The sequence below is a fragment of the Zalophus californianus genome, chromosome 3 (genome assembly GCF_009762305.2).
Source record: "Zalophus californianus isolate mZalCal1 chromosome 3, mZalCal1.pri.v2, whole genome shotgun sequence".
Classification (NCBI taxonomy): Eukaryota; Metazoa; Chordata; class Mammalia; order Carnivora; family Otariidae; genus Zalophus; species Zalophus californianus.
Window position 1 is genome coordinate 119213368 of NC_045597.1, and position 24026 is coordinate 119237393.

Consider the following 24026-nt stretch of genomic DNA (forward strand, 5'->3'; position numbering starts at 1 on the left):
GTGATCTCTCCTCTTTCATTCATGATTTTGTTGATTTGGGTCATTTCTCTTTTTGATAAGTCTGGCCAGGGGTTTATCAATCTTATTAATTCTTTCAAAGAACCAGGTCCTAGTTTCTTTGATCTGTTCTACTGTTCTTTTGGTTTCTAGTTCATTGATTTCTGCTCTGATTATTATTTCTCTTCTCCTGCTGGGTTTAGGCTTTATTTGATGTTTTTTCCCTAGCTCCTTTAGGTGTAGGGTTAGGTTGTGTATTTGAGACCTTTCTTGTTTCCTGAGAAAAGCTTGTATTGCTATATACTTTCCTCTCAGGACTGCCTTTGCTGTATCCCAAAGATTTTGAACAGTTGTGTTTTCATTTTCATTGGTTTCCATGAATTTTTTAAATTCTTCTTTAATTTCCTGGTTGACCCATTCATTCTTTAGTAGGATGCTCTTTAGCCTCCATGTATTTGAGTTCTTTCCGACTTTCCTCTTGTGGTTGAGTTCTAGTTTCAAAGCATTGTGGTCTGAAAATATGCAGGGAATAATCCCAATCTTTTGGTACCGGTTGAGACCTGATTTGTGACCTAGGATGTGATCTATTCTGGAGAACGTCCCATGGGCACTAGAGAAGAATGTGTATTCCGTTGCTTTGGGATGGAATGTTCTGAATATGTCTGTGAAGTCCATTTGGTCCAGTGTGTCACTTAAAGTCTTTATTTCCTTGTTGATCTTTTGCTTAGATGATCTGTCCATTTCAGTCAGGGGGGTGTTAATGTCCCCCACTATTATTGTATTGTTGTCAATGTGTTTCTTTGCTTTTGTTATTAATTGCCTTATATAATTGGCTGCTCCCATGTTAGGGGCATAGATATTTACAATTGTTAGATCTTCTTGTTGGATAGATCCTTTAAGTAGGATATAGTGTCCTTCCTCATCTCTTATTACAGTCTTTGTTTTAAAATCTAATTTGTCTGATGTAAGGATTGCCACCCCAGCTTTCTTTTGGTGTCCATTAGCATGGTCAATGGTTTTCCACCCTTTCACTTACAATGTGGGGGTGTCTTTGGGTCTAAAATGAGTCTCTTGCAGACAGCATATTGATGAGTCTTTTTTTTAATCCAATCTGATAGCTTGTGTCTTTTGATTGGGGCATTGAGCCCATTTACATTCAGGGTAACTATTGAAAGATATGAATTTAGTGCCATTGTGTTGCCTGTAAGGTGAATGTTACTGTATATTGTCTGTGTTCCTTTCTGGTCTATGCTGCTTTTAGGCTCTCTCTTTGCTTAGAGGACCCCTTTCAATATTTCTTGTAAGGCTGGTTTCGTGTTTGCAAATTCCTTTAGTTTTTGTTTGTCCTGGAAGCTTTTTATCTCTCCTTCTATTTTCAATGACAACCTAGCTCGATATAGTATTCTTGGCTGCATATTTTTCTCATTTAGTGCTCTGAAGATATCATGCCAGTCCTTTCTGGCCTGCCAGGTCTCTGTGCATAGGTCTGTTGCCAATCTAATGTTTCTACCATTGTAGGTTACATATCTCTTCTCCCGAGCTGCTTTCAAGGTTTTCTCTTTGTCTCTGAGACTCGTAAGTTCATTATTAGATGTCGGAGTGTTGACCTATTTTTATTGATTTTGAGTGGGGTTCTCTGTGCCTCCTGGATTTTGATGCCTGTTTCCTTCCCCACATTATGGAAGTTCTCTGCTATAATTTGCTCCAATATACCTTCTGCCCCCCTCTTTCTTTCTTCTTCTTCTGGGATACCAATTATTCTAATGTTGTTTCATCTTATGGTATCACTTATCTCTCGATTTCTGCCCTCGTGATCCAGTAGTTGTTTATCTCTCTTTTTCTCAGCTTCTTTATTTTCCATCATTTGGTCTTCTATATCGCTGATTCTCTCTTCTGCCTCATTTATCCTAGCAGTTAGTGCCCCCATTTTTGATTGTACCTCATTAATAGCCTTTTTGATTTCAATCTGGTTAGATTTTAGTTCTTTTATTTCTCTATGAAGGGTGTCTCTAATAACTTCCATGCTTTTTTCAAACCCAGCTAGTATCTTTAAAGTCATGATTCTGAACTCTAGGTCTGACATCGTACTAATGTTCGTATTGAGTAGGTCCCTGGCAGACGGTACTACCTCTTGTTCTTTTTGCTGAGGTGATTTTTTTCGTCTTGTCATTTTGTCCAGAGGAGAATATATGAATGATCGAACGAAATGCTAACAGGTTAACAACGTCCCCAGCAAATATACTCTAAAGAAATCATAAAAGACCTGAAACCAGGGGAAAAGAAAGGGAAAGAAAGAAAACAGAAAGAGAAAAAGAAAAAGATAAAAACAAACAAAAACAGAACAAAACCATAAAAAATAGAATATGATGAAATATGATCAGGCTAGTGCATAGATCCGTGCCACACACTAGATTTTGGGTGTATTTTGGTCTGTTAGAAGAAAGTGCCTCCTAAAATTTTAAAGAAAGAAAGACTTATATATGTACAAAATAAGCATTGATACAATGAAGGGATGGAAGATGACTGTAAAGATGAAAATTATAAAAGATTTTATAAAAGGAATTGATAAGAAGTTGTTTGAAAAAAGAAGGAAGATTTAAAAAAAAAGACAAAAGAAGGGAGAGAATGTGATCAGGCAGGAGACTAGACCAAAGCCATACACTAGTGATTTAGGGTATATTTTGATCTGTTAGAAGAAACTGTATCTCAAAATTTTAAAGAGAGAACAGTTACATATATATATATGCCAAAAATAAGGGTAACTACTATGAAGGGATAGAATATGAGTCTAAAAATGAAAAATAAAAAAAAAATTTTTTTCTTAAAAAAGGGAGTGATAAGATGTTGGTTGAAAAAGGGAAAAAGAAAAATTAAAAAAAAACAGTTAAAAAAATTAACTTTGAAAGACTAAAGAATCATGGTAAAAAAGCCATGAATTCTATGTGCAGTCTTACCCTAGCGCTTGAGTTTGGCCGTTCTCATTGATCGGTAAACTTGGTCTTGGCTGGCTGTTCTTGCTCATCTCTTGGGGGAGATGTTGCTGTGGTTTCCAAATGTCTTTGCCGGAGGCGGAATTGCCCCGCCCTTGGTGGTCCAGGTTAAGCAATCTGCTCGGGTTTGCTCTCGGAACCTTTTGTTCCCTGCAAGCTCTCAGTATAGCTTTGGAGGAGGAGAGTGAAAATGGTGGCCTCCCAATCTCTGCCCAGAGGAGCCGAGAACTCGGAGCCCTGCTCCTCAGTGCTCCCCCAGAGAAAAGCAGTCTCTCCCATCTCCATGGTCTCCAGCCACACTCCGTGCTCACCCGGCCTGTGACCCAGTGTTTCTATCTCTGGCACCCGACTGGGTGTGGAGTCTCCAAACCCAGCAGATCCCTGTGGTGCGCTCCTGTGCCGCTCCTCCTGGAGGAGGAAGGGGAGTCTCCTCGCATCTGCCGCTTGTTGGGTCCCTGCTGGAGGAGCCGTGGCCCGACTGTGCCACGGATCACGGTTTATGGCAACCCCAAGCTGAGAGCCCACGTCTTGGCTCCGTCTCTGCAGCCAGCTTCCCCTGCTCCGATACCTGGGAGCTCTGCCGCACTCAGGCACCCCTGGTCTTTCTGTGACCCCGAGGGTCCTGAGACCACACTGTCCCTCAAGGGTTCTACCCCCAGCTTAGCCACTGGGGCGACATCCCTCTGCGGAGCTGACTTCTAAAAATTTCGATTTTGTGCTCTGTGGCTCTATCACTTGCCAGAAGCGGACAGCGGAGGCCCCCTCCCCCGCCGTCTATCCTCCCGAATATCGCCTCGGATTCACTTCTCCGCACGACCTTCCTTCCAGAAAGTGGTCGCTTTTCTGTTCAGAGTGTTGTTGCTATTATCTTCGATCTCCTGTTGAGTTCATAGGTGTTCAGAATGGTTTGATCCCTATTCAGCTGAATTCCTGAGACCAGACGAAATCCAGGTCTCCTACTCCTCTACCATCTTGCTCCACCCCCTAAATATGGGGCTTCCATCTTACAATGCTGAGGTCATACATGACCTGAGCCAAAATCAAGAGTCCAACGCTCAGGCAACTGAGCCACCCAGGTACCCTGCTGGGATTTTTTTTTATATGAAAAGCTATATGTGGCATATTTGAGTGCTCTACAGTCCATTCGATATTTAATCCAGCTTTGAGAGGATTCCAGAGCAGGAAAAAAAAAAAAAAAACACAACTCTGAAGCTGGTCCTAGATACATGTAAGCTGCTCTGCATTGGAATTTTCTGACCCAGTAGATCCAATGATAATTAATATTTTTGTAATATTTGGAAATGCTGTCTGTCATCTCTTGTAAACTCCAATAGTAGAATCACAATACAGACCCTCTGAATTTGGTAAAAATCCATGCCTTCTTCTTCAAATCATAATTCTATTTTTGTCAAGGAGATTTAGGCTTACTTCTGAGCTCTGGAAGGTCTAGGAAGTGAATCATCAGTGGGTATTATCTTGCTTATCATGTCGTAAAATTGGGCATATATAGCAGCCCAAGATCAAATACATCTTAAATTGGGCCCAGTATCTCCTAAAGATACAAAAAGGTTGCTTGTGTAGGTGATTCTAAGATCCCATGCATCTGTGTCTGTTGCGCTGCCTATTCTCAAACTAGGTATATAACCTAAGAAGAATTTCCTAAGGTCTGTTGACAGAAATTTAAAAACTAGTGCTACATATGATTCTATCAATGAATCTCAGAGATACAATGAGAAGCCAGAAACAAAAAGGTACATTCTATATGAATTCATTTACATGACTTTAAGAACACAACTGATCTGTGGTGTTAGAAGTTTGAACAGTGTTTATCTCTGGAGAGTGTTGATAGGATGGTACACAGGGGAATCCTCTGAAGGATTAGAAATATTTATTATCTTGATATGGGTGAGTTACACATATACAAATGGTCCCTGACTTACAATGGTAATACTTAGATTTTTTAACATTATGATGGTGCAAGAGTGATATGCATTCAGTGGAATCCATATTTTGAATTTTGATCATTTCTTGAGGTAGTGGTATGCAGTAGGATACTCTCTCATGATGCAGGGCAGTGACAGCCAATCTTAGCTCCCAGTCATCCACAGAATCACAAGGGTAAACAACTGATACACTTGTAATCATCCATTCTGTTTTTTCCTTTCAGTACAGTGTTCAATACATTACATGACATATTAGGCACCATTATAAAATAGGCTTTGTGTTAGATGATTTCACCCAACTATAGGCTCACCTAAGTGTTCTGAGCACATTTAAGGTAGGGTAGGCCTAGCTGTGATGTTCAGTAAGTTAGGTTTATTAAATGCATGTTTGACTTATGATGGATTTATTGAGACATAACTACATTGTAAGTCAAGAAAGATCTGTATTGCAAAAGTCATTGAATTAAACACTTAACATTTGATTTGCTCAAGTAAAAAAATTAAACATAATAATGAGAGATAAGAGAGAATTTTTGCAAATCTCCAACTTCTATTTAAGGCAAATATGTAAGATACTATGATTGGACAATAAGCTTTAAATATGTATTTTTTAAATTATGAAAGATAATAGCAACATTGTAGGGGACCCCAAGACAAACCCCATGTTCATTGATTCACTAGGAGGACACACATGACACAGCATATAGTTGTACTCACAGATGTAAAAAACTACAAAGAAAAATCAACAAAGAGAAAAGACACATGAAGTCCAGAGGAAATCAGGCATAAGCTTATAAGAATCTTGTCCTGGTGGAGTCAGACAGGATGCACTCAATTTCTTCAACAATAAGTTGTGACAACACATGAAATATTGTCTATCAGAGAAGCTCAATAGAGACTCAGTGCCCAGAGTTTTTATTGGGGGCTTATTGCTTATGCACCTTCTAGACATGTAATAAAATTGCACAAAGAATGCATGTATTCAGAATAAACTACATTGTTTGTACAAACAGTTTAGGTGCTGCCAGCCATTCTTATCAGGGAGTGGTTGGAACCTTACCCCAATTCCAAGTTTCCAGACCCCAGATGACCAACATTGCAAGCAGGCCTTACTAGGGATAGTAGTTCCAGGCCTGAAGAATTACCGATTCTCTGAACAGCAACCAGTATGGGCAGGTCCACTACAATCTCCAATACTTCAGGAATGAGGATTTGATTTAGTCTACTAAGGAAGAATCATGACCAGCTGAATTGATGAATGAAAAGTAAAGACACCCAAAACATATGGCAGAAGACAGAAGATAAAATATCAATTATGGCTTCATGACCACTCTCAATTTCAGAAAGGAGGAAATTAGTAGTAGTTGTTGTTCTCTTCCTGCCATTTTAATAGTGTTATTGTTGATTTAATATATAGATTAAATTGTATTTTTATAAATGTGGGTTGTAACTAAATTGGAAGAAATAATCATTGTACAGAAAATGGGACTTGGGGGTCTCCATTCTGAAAGGAAGTAAGCACATTTTTATTTTACAAGAGTTAATTGCATTATGTTAGGCAGAAGCATGTTCTTGATGTTTTTTTGTGCAAAGATAACATGATGAGAATATGGATGCTGAATAACCAAAGGAGGGAGCTGTGCTACTTTTTTTCCTGGCAACTTTATCCCTTTGTAGATCTACCTCCCTTAGACTCTTGTCTCTAAGGATCTGAATTCTGCCACATTTTGCCAAAGAGGTGTATTCTCATGAGAACTGACAGGGAGACGGAAGTCAGAAGCCATTTTCTAAAAGTAGTAACAGAGATTGGTGGGCTCCTGCAATTGTGAGAATTTGCAGAAGCCATTATGTGTTTCCCTGAAGGAAAAGTCCTCCATTGCTATAGGGCATCTGTGATTTCCAAAGCAGTTCCTCAAAATTCTTAGTACAGCCATTTCTTTCTTTTCAGCACCGCAATGTTGGTGGTCAACCTCAAAGCTAGCAGTGGTCTTCCGCCTATTGCTCCTCTAGCACTTACATTGGCTTCACTTGATCTCCTACATTAAATTCTTTTTGGTTATAAAACCTAGGGTCATTTCTGTTTCACTTGGCTTTCTGTCTTGTACTCTCTTCAGTTATAAATTCTGCAGTCTTGTGGCTCCCTCAAATCCACAGAATGTTTGCATATTCACCATGGCGGGAGATAACAAAGACAAGGACATCCTGCAGGGCTAAGCCCAGAAGCGGTATCACTTTCACTCAAAGCTAATTGTAACCTGATCCCAACAAACTGCAGGGGCCCTTAGAGGTATAACTTTCCATATGCTCACGAAGGAACAGAGAGCTAGTGGTTTGTGAGTATGACACATGAATATGTTGGGGGGAATATTCTAGACAAGGGCAAAATAAATTACTAGGACCTGGAGGCAGGAAAATATCTGACACATTCAAGAACTAGTGAGGATTCCAGTGTGGCTGGGGCTGGATGACAGACGGAGAGTAGCAGGGGATAAAGTCAGAGGTAAGGCTGGGTCAGCTCACCCAGTGATTTAGAAGTCCTATTAAGGATTTTGGCTCTTAATCTGAATAACATGCAGATGTACTAGAGAGTTTCAAGTGTAGGAAATGACATAATCTGACTTGTATTTTAAAATCAACTTGCATTTGTCACTCCAGCAAGGAGATAAGCAGGTGGAATTTATTGCCATAATCCAGATGAAAGATAATAATGGCTTAGACCAGGGTGGTAGCAGTGGGAGTAGTGAAAAGTGATGAGCTTCGGTATATATTTTGAGTATGTAGTCAACAGGGTTAATTGATGGACTGGATATAGTATATGAGAAAGGGAATGAATGAAGGATCACTTCAAGGTTTTGGCCTCAATAACAGCAAGAAAAGAGTTCTATGAACTTGGATGGCATAGTCTTTGGAGGAAACAATTTGGGAGGATACTGGGAACTTCGATTTAGACATGTTGCGTCCAAAATGATAATTCTAAGTAGGAAGAATAATATATGAAACAATGTGCTGGACTAAGATCTATTTTAGAGAGGTGCATTTTGGAGTCGTCAAATATTAGATAATAATTGAAGACATGAAATCAGGGATCACCTGGAGAGGGAGCGCAGATAGGGAAAAGTAAAAGAGCAAGGGCTAAGATCTACGACTCCTCAACATTAAGAAGTTGGGGAGTTGAGGAGGAACCAGCAAAGACACTGAGGATTAGAGGCCGTGAAATAAGGGAATGGTAAGGCTTAGGGTATCCTGGAAATCAAGTACAAGAGATGATTCAGTGGAGAGAATGAATAGATAAATTAAGTGATGGTAATAGTCAAGGAACAAGAGGCTAGGGAACTGACTTTAAGCTTCAACAATGTGAAACATTTTGATAATAGCAGTTTCTCTGAGATCGTTTAAATTAAAACATGATAGCTCTTTTCCATACCTATTTTATGCTTTCAAAACGCTTTACCATCTCTTTCTCCTCCTCCTTAAAAAAAAAAAAAACAATTATTTTTTCCAGTTTACTGACTATTTCTTACTGTGTCTCATTTATTTATTGTTTCTTAATGGTGTAAGTTTTTTCATTAATTTGCTTTCTTCTTCTTCTTTTGTATTCTTTCGATTCTTTTTCATTTCTAGAGGATATAAACTTAATTTGCATACATTTTCCTTCTGTTTCCTAAAGGTACATATTTTTTCTAGAACAGATTTTTCATCTTTCCTTTTTTCTTTTGCTTCCTTCTTTCTTTCTTTACTTCCTTGCTGTCATTCTGCCTGTCTTCTTAGTACTTTTGAAGAGTTGCGTTTCATTTTATCTAGCTTGTTTATGCACATCTCTAGTTAGAATTTTTATTTGCCTAGGTATAGGGTGATTAAATGGTGCTTGAAATCTTTTTCCTCTTTGTCCATCTTGTCTGGTCATTATTTATGTTTATCCTTATCAATCCACACTGAAAGTAGAATTGAATTAATGGCATCTTGCATTTTCTCTTGTACCAACCATCAGACACATAGCTCGTACACAGCAGTATATACTCTGCTTAGTTAGAGACAGTATCAAATAACGGAGAGAACATGGATTATACCACCATCATTAGCAGCAGTCAAGTCATCAGAATCACTTTGGTACAGCTACTTCAGAGTAAAATAAGGAGTTCTTTTCTTTTTTCTTTTCTTTTCTTTTTTTAAGTATCAAGGGCCTGTTTTTTTATTTAAAACTTAACCCACTGGGAGTTAAAGCCAACAGCATTGTCTATTAGAAGAGGCATGGAAGAAATACAAGGAGCCCCTGTCCTTCCTCCACTCATAAGCCCCCAGCCAACCCCCATTTGTCAAATTGAAGCTATGCAAAAAGACAAAATGTATATAGCATTAGAACCAAGAATTTAAATTACCTTCATCATGGTGTAGTCTTGGCATGAAAACCATTTTGAATTTGGCTTTTCAACAAAGAGTTTTTACAAGCCATTGATATTTCAGAGACTAAGTGGGAGTAGTTAAGAGCCTGGTTCTGGATTCTGGTTGATCGGGGTCCCAGCACTGCCGCATACTCCCAGTGTGACCCGAGCCTCTTTTCTCATTCACAGAATAGTAACTACTTCAGGATTGTTGAAAGCCTTGCGTGACAAGTAAGCCTCTTAGCACAGGGTGTGGCATATACCAAGACTTAGTAGATATGAACTATTATTATTTTTAGTTGAGTGTTAAAATAGTTATTATTGTATAAGCAAATGAATTAATGAATGAGTTATAAGTATACTTGACTTTGTTTTGTGACTAGGCTTAGACTAGCCACCAGTGATTCTCAGCTCTGGCTGTATATTACACTCACCCAGGGAGATTTAAAAGTTGCTTAGTCCCTACCTAAGAACAGTTGAATCCCAGCTTCTGGGGGATGGCATCTGGGTAACATATTTTTAAAAATCTCTCCAGGTGATTCTAATGTGCAACCAGAGTTGCGAGTTACTGAGCTACACAGAAATGAGGAAGATACCCTGATGTTAGCTGAGCTAATAGACAAAATTTCCAGGATGGGCAGGCCTTTACTGCTTTCTTCCCACCCAATCTGAAAAGGAATAGGAAGACAACCAGGACCACCAGGCATCCACTTGCCTTTGACCCTGATGTGGTCCTACACTTTGGTTTTACTTTTAGATTTAACGGACTCTTGTCCAGATCTGACCCCTTTTGTTGGCTTTCCCCTTTTCTACAGGCTGGCTCAGTCAGTAGATTTGATTATTTCTAAAGACATTCCAGATGGGAATTTCTATGTTTCAAGTTACTTAAGCATATTCCTTAGAATATTAACATAGAATGGAATATTCAATTTTTCCAATTCTGCAAATGTTTTATTACATCTTTCAATATATTTGGTCTTAAAAACACATTTCTTTCTGATTAAAAGCTCAACTTATAGAGATATTAATATAATAAGAATCACGGGAAATGACTTTTACACAGAATGTATTATATTATCCAAAACTTTTTTTTTCCTCATCACCAAAACATTTAAACACAAATATCATTCAGTGGCTTGACTCACAGAGGATAATATACAAAAATTACAAAAACTTATGATTACATGCTAAACTATTTGTAGACATATTAAGTGGGATTATTATTTTTTTTTACTTTTTAAAAATTATAGTTAAGAAAAATAAGCCATTCACTCAGTTGACACTAAGCACAACTATATTATTTGAGCATCATATTAACTTTTCCTTAAATGCCTTCAAAAACTACCTCTAATTTTATTCTAATTTTCAGTGCACAGTGAGTGGCATGAGTCTAATTTTCTCATTGAAAATACAATGCACTTCCCTTTTAATGTACAAATGCACCTCAGTTTTCAATGTAGGAGCGAAAAATCTCTCTTCTTAAAGCTTTGGAGCTTATTGCAATTATAATAAAATAGGCAAAGTGGCTTTTGTTTGAGTTTGCATGTGACTTTGGAGAACTGTTTTGGAATGAATAATATTTTCATTTTTCTGCCTCTTAACAGCAGCTACCTCCTTTCTGGGATGTAAATGCCATCTGAACCAATGACTTACTTCTAATGACTTACTTCTAATCAGATAGCAAATGTAGGCTGATGCAGCTAGGTTAATAGAAACCCAAATATTTTCACACAGATTAACAACACAAGGGATTTATTGCAGAATGAGAATGGAGCATTCTCTTTCTAACATATATATTTAAATGTAATAAACATATCCCAGAGGACTGCCACCAAATAAGTTCTTGGATGCACTCACAAGTCCTATGATAAACACTAACAGGAAAGCTACAATTGTGAGGGAAATTCAATAATGTCATTTATACTGATCGAGTTAATTTTGGAATGGTTATGTCAACCATGGAACATTGCGTACCTCAGCATTCTTTAAGGCGACCAAGTGTATAAGACTGTACTGAATATTTTGCTGTATGTGTAGATTTAGCAGCTGATGTTGATTTGGTGCAGAAATTTGTTTTTGTACCATATACCTAACACGAATATTGACAAATAACAGGATTTGGAAGAGCGTGCTGAATTGGGAGTAAAAGTTGGTTTTGAATTCTGACTCCTCCACTAACTAGTCTTGGGACAGTCCCTTGACTTTCTTCAGTCTCTGTTTTCTCCCTGTAAATAAAGGTTATAATCCTATCTGCCTTAATGGGTCAATAGGTTTGTTGATGAGAGCCATGGCAGCATTTTCAGGAGATTTTATGAAGAAATTTCTGTTCTTTGATGGAGGTCCCACTATTAAGCCAGGTAATAAAGATATTGTCACTGATAACAAACTACCACAAAACTCAGTGGTATGAAAAAATATCCATTCGTTCCTCTCTCATGCAACTACAGTTGGCTGGAGTTCAGCCAATCTAGGCTTGGTTTGTTGGACTTGGCTCCAAACTGTAGGTTAGGTCCAGGTCTGTTCCACATGTCTCTTCTTCTTCTTGGACCAACAGCTCTCTGAAACCTCTTCTTGTTAAGGGGAAAGGCAGGTACACCAGAAGGCAAACCCAACTGCACAAACACATTTCAAGCTTTTGTTCCTAGCCTAACTGCTAACATTACATGGTCAAAACAAGTCACATGGCCTAGCCCAGCATCAACAGGGCCAGGAAAATGTCCTCTGCTTCTTACGGGAGGAACTGCAGAGCAGCATGGCAAAGGGGGTAGGTACAGAGGGGATGAAATCATTGAGAACAATATGTAGACTGCAGGAGCGGTAAGATTTTTTTCCTTAGCACTGTTTCTCTTCCACTTAAAAATCCACTTAAAATAGCATCTGTCATAGTATTTTCCTCTTCAATTAGCTTTTGCAAAATATGTGTGTTTCTTATTATAGAGCATGTCTTTTTACTGTGATTCTGTAAATGTGTTTCAAAAGGCTACTGTCCCAACGCTAGGACAACTATGAAGAATAATCTTTAAAAATGAGAACCCTAAAACCCGTTACAAAATTGTCTTGAAATTGAAACTGTGAGAATAAACTTTCAACTAGAGATCAATGTATTGGATGATTTAAATGTTATAAAATCACCTTAACATTTAATGACCTAGTGAGATGGGCAGAGCAGGGTCCCACTCCTCAATGATTTCCATTAAATCCTATGTGTGTGCACGTAAATACATACATGTGGAAACAGATTCAATTGATTGCACTACGAAGTAGACCTTCACATTCCTAAACATATATCCGTATCTCTCTAGCTGAATGAACCCTTTTCTTTTCTCCTTTTCCCATCATTTTTACTGTCCTTATTTTTTACTTCCCTTCTAAGAAGAATATAATTTCTGCTGCAATTTTTGTTCCTTCCCAATATAGCATAGAGGAAAAGAGGGTGGGTTGTAGAAGAAGTCCTCCTGCATTTACTATTTACTCGACACTGAATGAACTACCTAGACTTTCTGTATGAACACGTCTTAACTATTTTTTTAAATTGAAAAACAATTGATATAACATTGTGTAACTTCAAGGCATAGGACCTGTTGATTTGATGCACTTATATATGGCAATATGATTCACACTGTAGCAGCAGCTTATACCCCTATCATGCCACATAATTATCATTTCTTTTTTGTAGTGAGAACTTTTAAGATCTAGTCTCTTAGCAACTTTGAAATACATAATATGGAATTGTTGACTATAATTACTATGCTATGCCTTAGATATCAGGAACTTAGTCATCTTCTAACTGCAAGTTTTTACTCTTTGACCCACATCTCCTCAGTCCCTCTAGCCCCTGCCCCTAGTAATCACCATTCTGTTCTCTGTTTCTACAAGTTTGGCTTTTTTTAGACTCCATATATAAGTGGTATCATATGATATTTGTCTTCTGTGTCTGACTTTATCTCAGCGTAATGCCTTGAGGTCCATCCATGTTGTGGCAAATAGCAGGATTTTTCTTCTTTCTTACAGCTGGATAATGTTCCATTGTGTGTAAATACCCAGAAGTGGAGTTGCTGGTCTATTGTAGGTCTATTTTTAGGTCTATTTTTTAATATTGTAGGTCTATTTTTAATTTTTTGAGGAACCTCCATATGGTTTTCCATGGTGGATGCACAAATTTTCATTCCTCTCAACAGCGCACGAGGGCTCCCTTTTCTCTGCATCTTTGCCAATATTTGTTATCTTTTGTCTTCTTGATGATAGCCACTCTAATAGGTGTGAGATGATATCTCATTGTGGTTTTGATTTGCATTTTTCTGACGACAGTGATGTTGAGCATCTTTTCACATACCTGTTGGCCATTTGGATGTCTTCTTTGGAAAAATTTCTATTCATTTCCTCTGCCCATTTTTTAATTGGATTGTTTGTGGGCTTTTTCATTATTGACTTATATGAATTCCTTTTAATTTTTGAAGAGTTTGCAAATATTTTGTTCTATTCAGTAGATTGCCATTTCATCTTGTTGATTTTTCTTTTGCTGTGCAGAAGCTTTTTAGTTTGATGTAGGCCCACTTGTTAATATATGCTTTTGTTGCTTGTGCTTTTTGGTATCAGATCCAAAAAATCATTGCCCAGACCTTCTGAATCTTTTTTCTTTTATCCTTGGGGTAACGTTGGAACAATAAGATCTGAATTGTAGAGTTTAAGGACAAATGTCTTGATTTCTATAACATTGCCATTGATCAAAGTTAAAAAGCCATATGCTTTATAAAGCATAAATCCTGAAGAAATCAAACCAATTTATGAAGATCTTCATCATACTTGTAGTTCTTACCCACCATCCAAATTTGGAGAAATATTCACCTTTTAAATTCATACCTCCTGAAATAGAAACCAGGATTTTATTTCCCAGCTTCCTTTGAACCTGGATGCAGACGTGTGACCTATATTCTCTCCCTATCACGTGAAATAGTACAGGACCCCAATGTATAGGCTATCACCTCTGAGCCTCCCTTGTTTCCCACTGATGTGCTGCCTTAGTTGAGGACAAGTTCATTTCAGATCGTTACTTTCAGTGGGAAGCCAGTTCTCTTCATGCTGCTCCTCTACTACCTCTCATTATTGCCATGCCTATTATTACTAGAGTCATATCCTATCATGTTCTTTGTGACTAATCACAAATCCAAACTCAAGAGGAGAATATATACATGAGTAAAAACCTGGGTTATATGTGTTAGTATGTAAACCATGGATATTAGAACAGGAGGAACATAAGTTTATATCAGGCCAAGGTTATTGATTTGAAGATAGTACCAGAGGAGTTCTGGATTGAATTTGAGCTCAAGCAAGTGGGGTTGTTATATAACTTATTGGTTGAGTAGACTAAAAACTGAATTACCATTGCCTACATTAAATGACATCAAGATTCCAGAAGTTTTTTGGACTAAAGAAGGGAAAGGAATCCACAGATATAGAAAGATAGCAACCTAAGAGTAGATTCAGCATGTTGAAACAGTTCCCTTAATCCCCATTCTCTTCTCATAGGGGGAGCTCTAGTTAACTTTTATTTCCATATTTCCAGTTTCTATATTCTGGATGAGCCTTTCTTGGACAATCTTTATTTTTTAAATTAAAAAAAAGTAGATTTCCATTAGAGGTGAAGAGTAGTGGACAGAGGGCTTCCAGCAACAAATGGTATATGTTTGTTCCCTGTAGAATAAAGAAAAATTCTGGATAATACCAGAGTATGAGTTTCATTGCCTTCCCAATGACCTCACAGCAGCTTTCTTGTCCCAGACAATCCTACCTTAGTAGAGTGTGTGTGTATATGCTTGTGTGACTGAGTGTAAATAAAACTACCATCCATTTCTGTTATACAGTACAGAACAATTATGCATTTTGTTAGATATGTATCATATTAGCTTTATTTTACATATAACCAACTCAAAACCTGTCATTCGTTCACTCTTTCAATTTCATAAACAACCTTAAAATATAGGACTATGGCTTTAATGTAAATCAGTGGTTCTCCGGATCACTTTACACCCCTAAGGTTTTTTGGTTTTTTTTTTTTGAGGACCCAAAGAACTTTATACAGGTTTAGTTATTCATATTTACCAATTAGAAATTAAAACTGAGAACTTTTTGGAATACAAAAATACAAATGTACACATTCCATTGGCTGTCACAGAGATGGTATCATCACACCTTATGTAGCCTCTAGAAATTCCACATACACTCAGGATGAAAGTAAAACAAAATAATATCTGGTTATTATTATGAAAATACTTTTGACCTTGTGGATCCCTTAAAAGGTCCCAGGGACCACTGGGAGCTCCTGTAACACACTTTAAGAACAATTGTCTAAATCATCTTTTCTGAACCCTAGTATAATTATCATCTGAACTGCACACATTAACCTTTGAAGGAGAAGGAATGTATATTTTTATTTCTGAATTATAGCTCCTAGAGGGCCTATCTTTGTTTTATGCTTTTTCTCTACCGGATGGTAGTAGGTATCCAACTATCCACCAATCTTGGTTCGTTTATTCCATGTGTAGTTCTTTAATACTATTATCAATTTGTTAACAAAATGACTATCATAGACGTTGGGAAATATTTAAGTGAACTTGTTATGGTAAATAAATATATAAGTCACATTGACAAGTTTATACATTTCATTTCTCATTTGCCATTGTGAATTTGATTATTTTTAAGAATCAAGTGGGCTTCAGGAGTACAAATCTCTAAGAGCAATGAGATCACATGCTGCAAAATATCACTATTTTCCAGTCTCTTTTTATTCTTAATCTGTTTCCTTTAAGAATAGAAATATTGTATAAGATTTGATGTTATTGAAAAAATAAACAAGAAATACTTATACCACAAGTGAAAAGACCTGTCTTTAAAACACTGTATTAAGAACTTTTTTTCTGAGCTTTGCCACAGGAACTTTGTTGTACAATTACTCAGCTCTAAACTCAGCTCTCTGAACCATTTTCAGTCACTACTAAAGCCAAGTTTTTGAAGGAGTCATTTATCAAAATTACTCAGCTCAGGATGCTGAAATGGATTCATAAAAATTGCTATTATAATTTGGCCTAAATCTGTAGCTTTATAACATTCATAGTGTGCATGGGGTTACGCTAGTGGAAACATTAAAAAAAAAAATCTGGCCTCAAGTTAGAACTTGATGTCATTGTAAGTAACCTGAAATAGCTGAATGTATAGTCTTCTCTAGGAGATAATTATTGTAAAAGCTGCTGTATATTGAAGCTCAATATGACATGCTAGGAACTGTGTCCAATCCTTTATATCTCTTCACTGTAATTCATGCAGCCATCTTGTGAAGTAGTTATCATAATACCCATTTCATAGATGAGTAAATGGAAGTTCAGAGAGAAACTGAGAATCTTAGCAATGTCACCTTGCTAAAAAATGGCAGAACCACTATTTGAATTATAGTTTGATACTAATGCTATATTTTCTAATAAATAACCAGTATTTCTTTAACAAAGAAGTTAAGTAATTGTACCAGTCAAAAGAAGTTCAGTAAGTAGTAGCAAATAAACCCAAATTCATAATGGTATAATGCAACCATGGTTTGTTGCTGACTTGTGCTATGTGTCCATCATTAGGTCAGTTGTAGGCTCTGCTCTGTGTTTTCTTCACTCAGAAATGCAAGTTAAGTGGGATCCTTCCTTTGGATTATCACTGGTTTCTATGACAGGGAAAGGGACATAGAATAGTACGCTAGCTCTTAAAGGCTTCAATTTTATTCATATTTTATTTGCCAAGGCAAATGTACACACCTAACTTCAAGGGGTTGGGGGATGTTCAATCCTCCTGTATACTGGGAAGAAAGAAAGTATTTTTGAAATTTTGAGTAAAAAACTATCTCTTTAAACATCAGTTCTTTTGATATCACTAGAAATTAAATTTGTGGTTTGTGATTATTTTTGAGGTGATAGATAATTATACTTGTATTTTTTTTCCTTCTTTAGAAACTTCAGATGAAAATATCTAGAAAATATCATAAAACATTGGGAATGATCTACAATTCTTATGCCTCCAATTCTTATTAACTAGTTTAAAAATGAACTTCAGTTAGATGACAATGTTTATATTATTTCAGTATGACAGTTATGCTATTGTATATGATATTCTTAGAAATTATGGCTTGCTTTTTGAAAGAAGCTACCAATTTATTTGTCCTTCAAAGAATAAGCTCATTGAAATTTAATAAATTTATCTTTTTCCATATCTCCTTCTTCAACCCATTCTCCTATCTACCCCTACCTCTTATCAAAGCTTGAAAGTCACTGTAACAGGATAAGTCTTTCATCTACAAAAATAAATAATTAAATGAAAATGGGAATCGCATTGTATCTTTGAAGTTGTGGCTATGTTTGCTTACTTATTGTTAACTAGAGAATGGTTATTGCGTTGAAGAGAATAGATAGGACATTGTGGTAGCATAGAAGTCCTGGTAAGTTGTGTTAGAACCAGTTCTTTTCTACCCACAGAGGTGAGAAGGGACAGAGGCCTGCCAACCCATCACATGAGTATTTCTGAATGCATTCACATGCAACAATGAAGTGAACTATATGGAAATAGTCTTTTTAAGTCACACAAAGATTACTCTCAGGAATGGCCATCTCTTCTATCATCACTTCTGAAAACCATCATCAGTGACAGGTAGTCAGTATCTACTCACTGGAGATGACACTTAAGAGTTAAACCAGGCAAAGGCCACTGTCTCCCAGAGATCAAAACATATGTTGGTCTACCATTTTGAAAAGCTGTCACATTCTGCCCCATAGGGGAATGATAAATAAATAGATCCACCTCAGCCTTCTTGTAAAAGAATGGGTGGAGGCCAACAAAATAAATAGGCTGTGCTGTGGGAACTTGTTCAACTATATAGAAACTACTACGAAGGCCAACATATAGATGAGTCACTGCAGGCAGTCTATTAATGGCATGAACCAAGATTTATGGTGGATATGGAATTTAAATCATAGAGATATATAGGTCAAAGATTAGTGGGTAAAATAATATTATTCCTGAAACTGGAACAAGTACCACAGTGAAACACTTTTATCTTTTAGATAAATGATAAAATATATTTTAACATTCTACTTTATTTGAAATAGATGTTACTCTTATTTATTTCCCTTGGACAGATTAGCTTGAGAAGCAACAAAGCTTGAGCAACCATCACTGTGGTATTGATTCTCCACCATCCACTCAGGAACATTGTAGAAGCTGCTAACATCCTGATTCCCCGGCTTCCCCCTCCTTGTTGATATCTCAGTGTCTCTCACACTGCCATTTGCCTGAAGTCAGTTCTTTTCTGCTAGTCATCATCTGTCTCTATGGCTCTATGCTCTTCCATAGAGAGGTTTATAGCCATAGACCTATTCTTTTTTTTTTTTTGATGGTGAAACATTGGAACTGTTAAGTTTAAACAATTTGCAGATGTAATTAAGGAAGGGGAAACTAGGCAATGATCAAGTGCTAAATAAAAAGCAATCCATCTATCTATTCAATCTTCAAAAGAGCCCCACCAGCTCAAATGAAGCAATGCAAAGTGAATATGACAAAATCATGTGTCCTCACAATTTGAGTTGTAAGGCTTATTTATTCATCCTTCCATTTAGTCTGAATCTAGATTAAGAAACCCACACGGTAATAGTACTTTATACTTACCCTTACCTCGTCCTTTTCACTCACTTCAAGTCTCCTTTATACCTTTCCTAAAATGCCAGTAGTAGGAAATATTACCATAGGTTGTTAATTGAGGGCTAATTAAAATTTCAAATGCCAATCGGAGACTTCACATCCCTTATTTCTTTGTTTATCCACAAATATAAAAGATATGTCTGATGAGGTGATTTTCTCTGTTAGTGTCTAACTTCTGTCGTTCCATTCCACTGCGGCTCTGGGGGCATTGCTCTTAGTGAACTATCAGCTTGCAAGGAACAGGAGGTCTCAGAATTTCACACTGGTTTCACCTCAAAATCCAGTTGCTGGGCTCATGCAGCTCAGTTGTTAATTTCATTGAGATGTGTGCAATTTTTGTTTTAACTAATCTATAAGGGCTAATTGTAATCAGGGTGTTTTTTGTGTGCCTACTAAGTGTTAATTGCTACCAATGGCTTTGGAGGTAATTTGATCTGAGGGATGAAGTCTAGAACAAACTGTCATGGGAAATATAGTCATAGAGACAGTAGCTTGATTGCTGTGCAGCCCTCCAGTCTCCTGAGCTCCCCAGGGGTTTTGGCTGGTTTTGGCTCCTCTGCAGTGTGTCAGCAGTTCTCTCAACTGTGACTGGTGCACGGCCTTTTAACAGCTTTAAATGGTAGATGCTAATGGCTTTGCAGCCTTGCAGTTCTCCCAGCAGGTTTCAGTACTTTGTAATTCTTTAAACACAATGTACTTTGAAAACATACACAAATTAAGGCCTTAATTCCATCTCCCGTCTTCGGCATGTGTTACTTGTCAACTTTTTAAGAAGCAAGTGGCTGAGATAAGGCATTCCAGCAGGCTTGGGTCGGAATATTTGCTCCTTCTGCTTCCCATCTATGTCCCAGACCTTCCACCTTTAATGGCCACCTTTTCTTGCCCTACATTAACACTCTCAACCCTAAATTCACTGTCTTTTTTGGTTTACCTTTTAGCTTCAATTTCTATTTCTCGTTGTTTTGTCTGATTCATGGATTGGCTTATCAGAGCTGAAAGTGGCCACAGTTTCAAGCTGGTGTTTCTTTCATTTTATACACATACAGGGAAAGGGGCCAAGGGATGGTTTTCTGATTAAAGGACTTTGGGATACTGAGTATTCCTTTTGTTCTCATATTGCTTAAAAGGCAGTGATAAGTGTTTCATTTGTAACTAAGGATTGAGAATTGAGAAGAGATGGGGGAGATGTACAGAAAACATGCATGCTTTGTTGAGTATCAGTTGAGCTGCTTACTTTCTTCCCTGTGACAGGACTGCCACCATGACCTAGAGAAGTAAGTGGGAGCCAGGGAAAAAATGAGATAGAACTTAATTGCATGGAGGAGCTCTGTTCTCATTGACTGTTTCAGAGCCTCTAAAGCACACTCAATGGGGAATGATAGTTCCCAGGCAGCCAGGGCAGCCAGTCATAATATTTAATTCTGAAGTTCAAAAACTGTTAAACTTTTATGAGTAGGAAATATTCTGAATTGCACACAGCTCAGATTAAAAATTTAAGTGAGGTGTTGCATTATTAGGCACTGCTGTCCACCAAAGACCTGGGTGGTATAATGACTGAATTTAGGGGTCATTAGAATGACCACCAGAGACCTTCTCATGGCTCACTATTTACTCAGTTTTGAATACTATCCCACTTAACACTGGGAAAGAGCTGCTATGTCTAATCAACAGACCTATGAGTACACAATAACTTCTAACTCCATAGAAAGTGAGCTAAAAAAAAAAAAAAAAAATTGCTTCAAGTTTCCTAAACCAGCCAAATGGGAAAGCCTCCTCCTCAAGACATTGATAGAAGGGTAATATTTTCATATTCTTCATAAAGAGATTCTGTTCCTTTCGAGATGAATCCTGAATCCCAATAAAAACACTGATTCCAAATAACATTGGTTTACCTACATCTCCCCTGGCATACTCTGAACTGCACCCTTGTCACTTCATGTAGAGGGGTGAAAATGAAGGCATAAAAACTGTTTTAATAACTTTATTCAGCATCGCTGGGGCGCTTTGAAAGCAATGAAGTTTCTCTGCCTGGGTGGCAGTGTGTATTCTTCCCCAACACAAAAGCTTTCCCTGATGGACCTCTGAAAATAATAACCATTCTGCTTTGCCTTTTCCTCTTCTCTTGGTTGTTTGTTGTTCCTAATTGCTAACAATGTTGCCACTTATGGGAAATAAAAGTGCGTATTAACAAGTTCTAGTCCCATCTGCCGGGATTGCACTCCCCTTCAGTATTCTTTTAGACAAAAAGTGAAGCCGACTTTCTGCTATGACTGGGGGATTTTTAGCAGAGGTTTAAGATTCTTAAGAAATAACTTCTAAACTATTCCAGGACATCAATTTATGCATTTGTAGGTAGGATACTTTCTCAGGTATTGCTCCTAAATTATTTGGAATTTTCTTTTCTGGAAAAAAAAAAAAACTTAAACATGGTGTGATGCAGAGAAAGAACACAACTTGAAGAATTATTTCAGTATTATCACTTACATAAAATAACACAATTTGAGTGCCTGTATTTAATATTTCCAGCTAATTTTAAAATTTCTACATACAGATTTTAAAACTTTCTGCTCTAATAGAACATTTCCCAGCAAGAGAAAAAGGAAGAAGCACAAATGTTTAATATTTTAATAACATGCTGAATTTTTAAAGACCAAGGATTTTGTAATGACTGTTAATATAATAGCAGTCTGGTAACTGGCTTATTTTGAGTAAAAATTGAACAGAATGTATAGCAACCAGCCAGAAGTCTTATTTAAGCATTGAGTCAAAACTTTCTCAATATTTAGTGATTGGTCATCAATTATTTACAGCTAGATTTACATACAAATTTATCAAACCTAGTAGAGACAAGAAATAAAAATACCTAAAAATTGGTAAATTTTTTACTCAAAACCACAGGATGTCTATAAAATTTCTCCTTTGGCATTGCTCTGGAATCATTTGAAATTCTGAGAATACTGCTCATCTCTCCATTTCCTTTAACCATGTCAGTAAGATTCTCCTTTTTTTTTACTGATGAAGTCCATAAATTTGGGGAAATGATTTTGAAAACAAATGCAGTTGAATTATTATTATCACAATGCAAACCTAAAATAGATGCTTAAAAAATAAGGTAGGAGATCATATGAGAGATGAAGAGATCAAACTAGTTGTTCAGAGTCAAATACAAAATACAACAGAGCAAAAACAAACAAAAACAGAACTCAGAATGGTCAAAAGCTAGTACCAGGACATAAAAAATAAGATGGTGAGGGATGCCTGGGTGGCTCAGTTGGTTAAGCGTCTGCCTTCGGCTCGGGTTGTGATCCCAGAGTCCTGGGATCCAGTCCCAAATCGGGCTCCTTGCTCAGTGGGAAGCCTGCTTCTCCCTCTGCCTGCCGCTCCTCCTGCTTGTGCTCTCTCCCTGACAAATAAATAAATAAAATCTTTATAAAAAAATAAGATAGTGAAATTTGTCTTGAGTGTCCTTCAATGTCTCCTATTAATGCTCTTCCTGCTGAAATGTATTCTGGTGTAGTTAAAGGTTTTTAGTTTTTTGTTTCTTTAATTGTACAAGTTATTCTTAAAGAGTTAGAAAACTTTTAAACCCCACAAGAATGAATCCCTATTCTGGAGTCTGAGGCTCACAAAAGTCATGGAGGTGATGTTTGCACCTATGGGCCTCCTAGGTGTCCTTCAAATCTTGCCTCCCAGCCATCTGCACATTCTTATCCCTCCGTGGCATGAAGAGGCAGCAAAGTGTGGTCAGGATTGGACATGAGAAGAAATCCTGGGTGGGAGATTTGCTTCCATTCCTCACCAATTGGGAGAAATTGTAGTTCTTTTACCTCTGTGAACCCTAGCTTTCTCATCTCTATATATAATAACTCCTATTCTGCTGACTTCACAGTCTTGTGAGGGTCAGGATTAGAATGCACTTGGAAAGCAGAAAGCACCATACAAACATAATGTGCTGCTACTGAACAGGACATTTGAAGTCTCTATCTAAACCATATATTTTTACACTAGATGTCTCATTAAACTCTAGGATTCCATGTTTTATGTAGGAAGGAATGCCATGAGATTACCCTTGAGTTCCAGGGAAGGATTGTCTTTTGGTTGTAATGAACTAGATGAGGTTAACTCCCACTGGAACCCCTCCTCTGTTCTTATTCCAGTGAATCTGTGATGATGTCAGAGGCCTAAGCCTTAGTTTTCTGTTTTTACAGTCAGTGCTGATAGTATCAGAAAGATTGCAACAACCATCTGATCAGTAGTGGCTTAAAGAAGCTGAGAATGTTTAGCTTGAAAAAGGAAAGACTAGAATGAGAAATTGAGATAGTAATTATGGCTTGGATATTGTATTATTCAGTGTTCTCCAGAGGAACAGAACCAATAGGATATTTAAAGATATATGTAAGAGGAGATTTATTATAGGAATTGACGCATAAAGTTTTGGAGGCTGAGAAGTGTGCTGTTTGAAAGCTGGAGAATGAGGAAAGCGGGTGGTATAATTCAGTTGAGTAAGGCCTGAGAACTAGGGGGTGTGGGGTGAAGTGGGGTAGGGACATGGGGGGGTGGTGGTGCTGGTGTAAGTTCCATAGTCCAAAGTCCCGAGAACCAGGACCTCTGATATCCAAGCGTAGGAGAAGACAAATGTCCCACCTCAAAGAGAGAGAATTAGCCCTTCCTCTGTCTTTTTGTTCTGTTTGGGCCCTCAGATTGGATGGTGCCTGCCCACCTTGCTTGAAAAGGGACCTTCTTTATTCAGTCTACTGATCCAAATGCTAATCTCTAATCTTTTCAGGAAACATCCTCCAGACACACCCAGAAATGATGTTTTACCAGCTGTCTGGACATTTTGTTTTTGTTTGTGGACATTCTTAGTCAAGTTAATGCATAAAATTAACCACCGCGGGTATTATCAATTATTTGAATTCCTGTCCCATGAAAAGAGACTGGATTTATCTACAGTTCCCTCCAACTCACTAGATGCTATGTTCACATGGCTA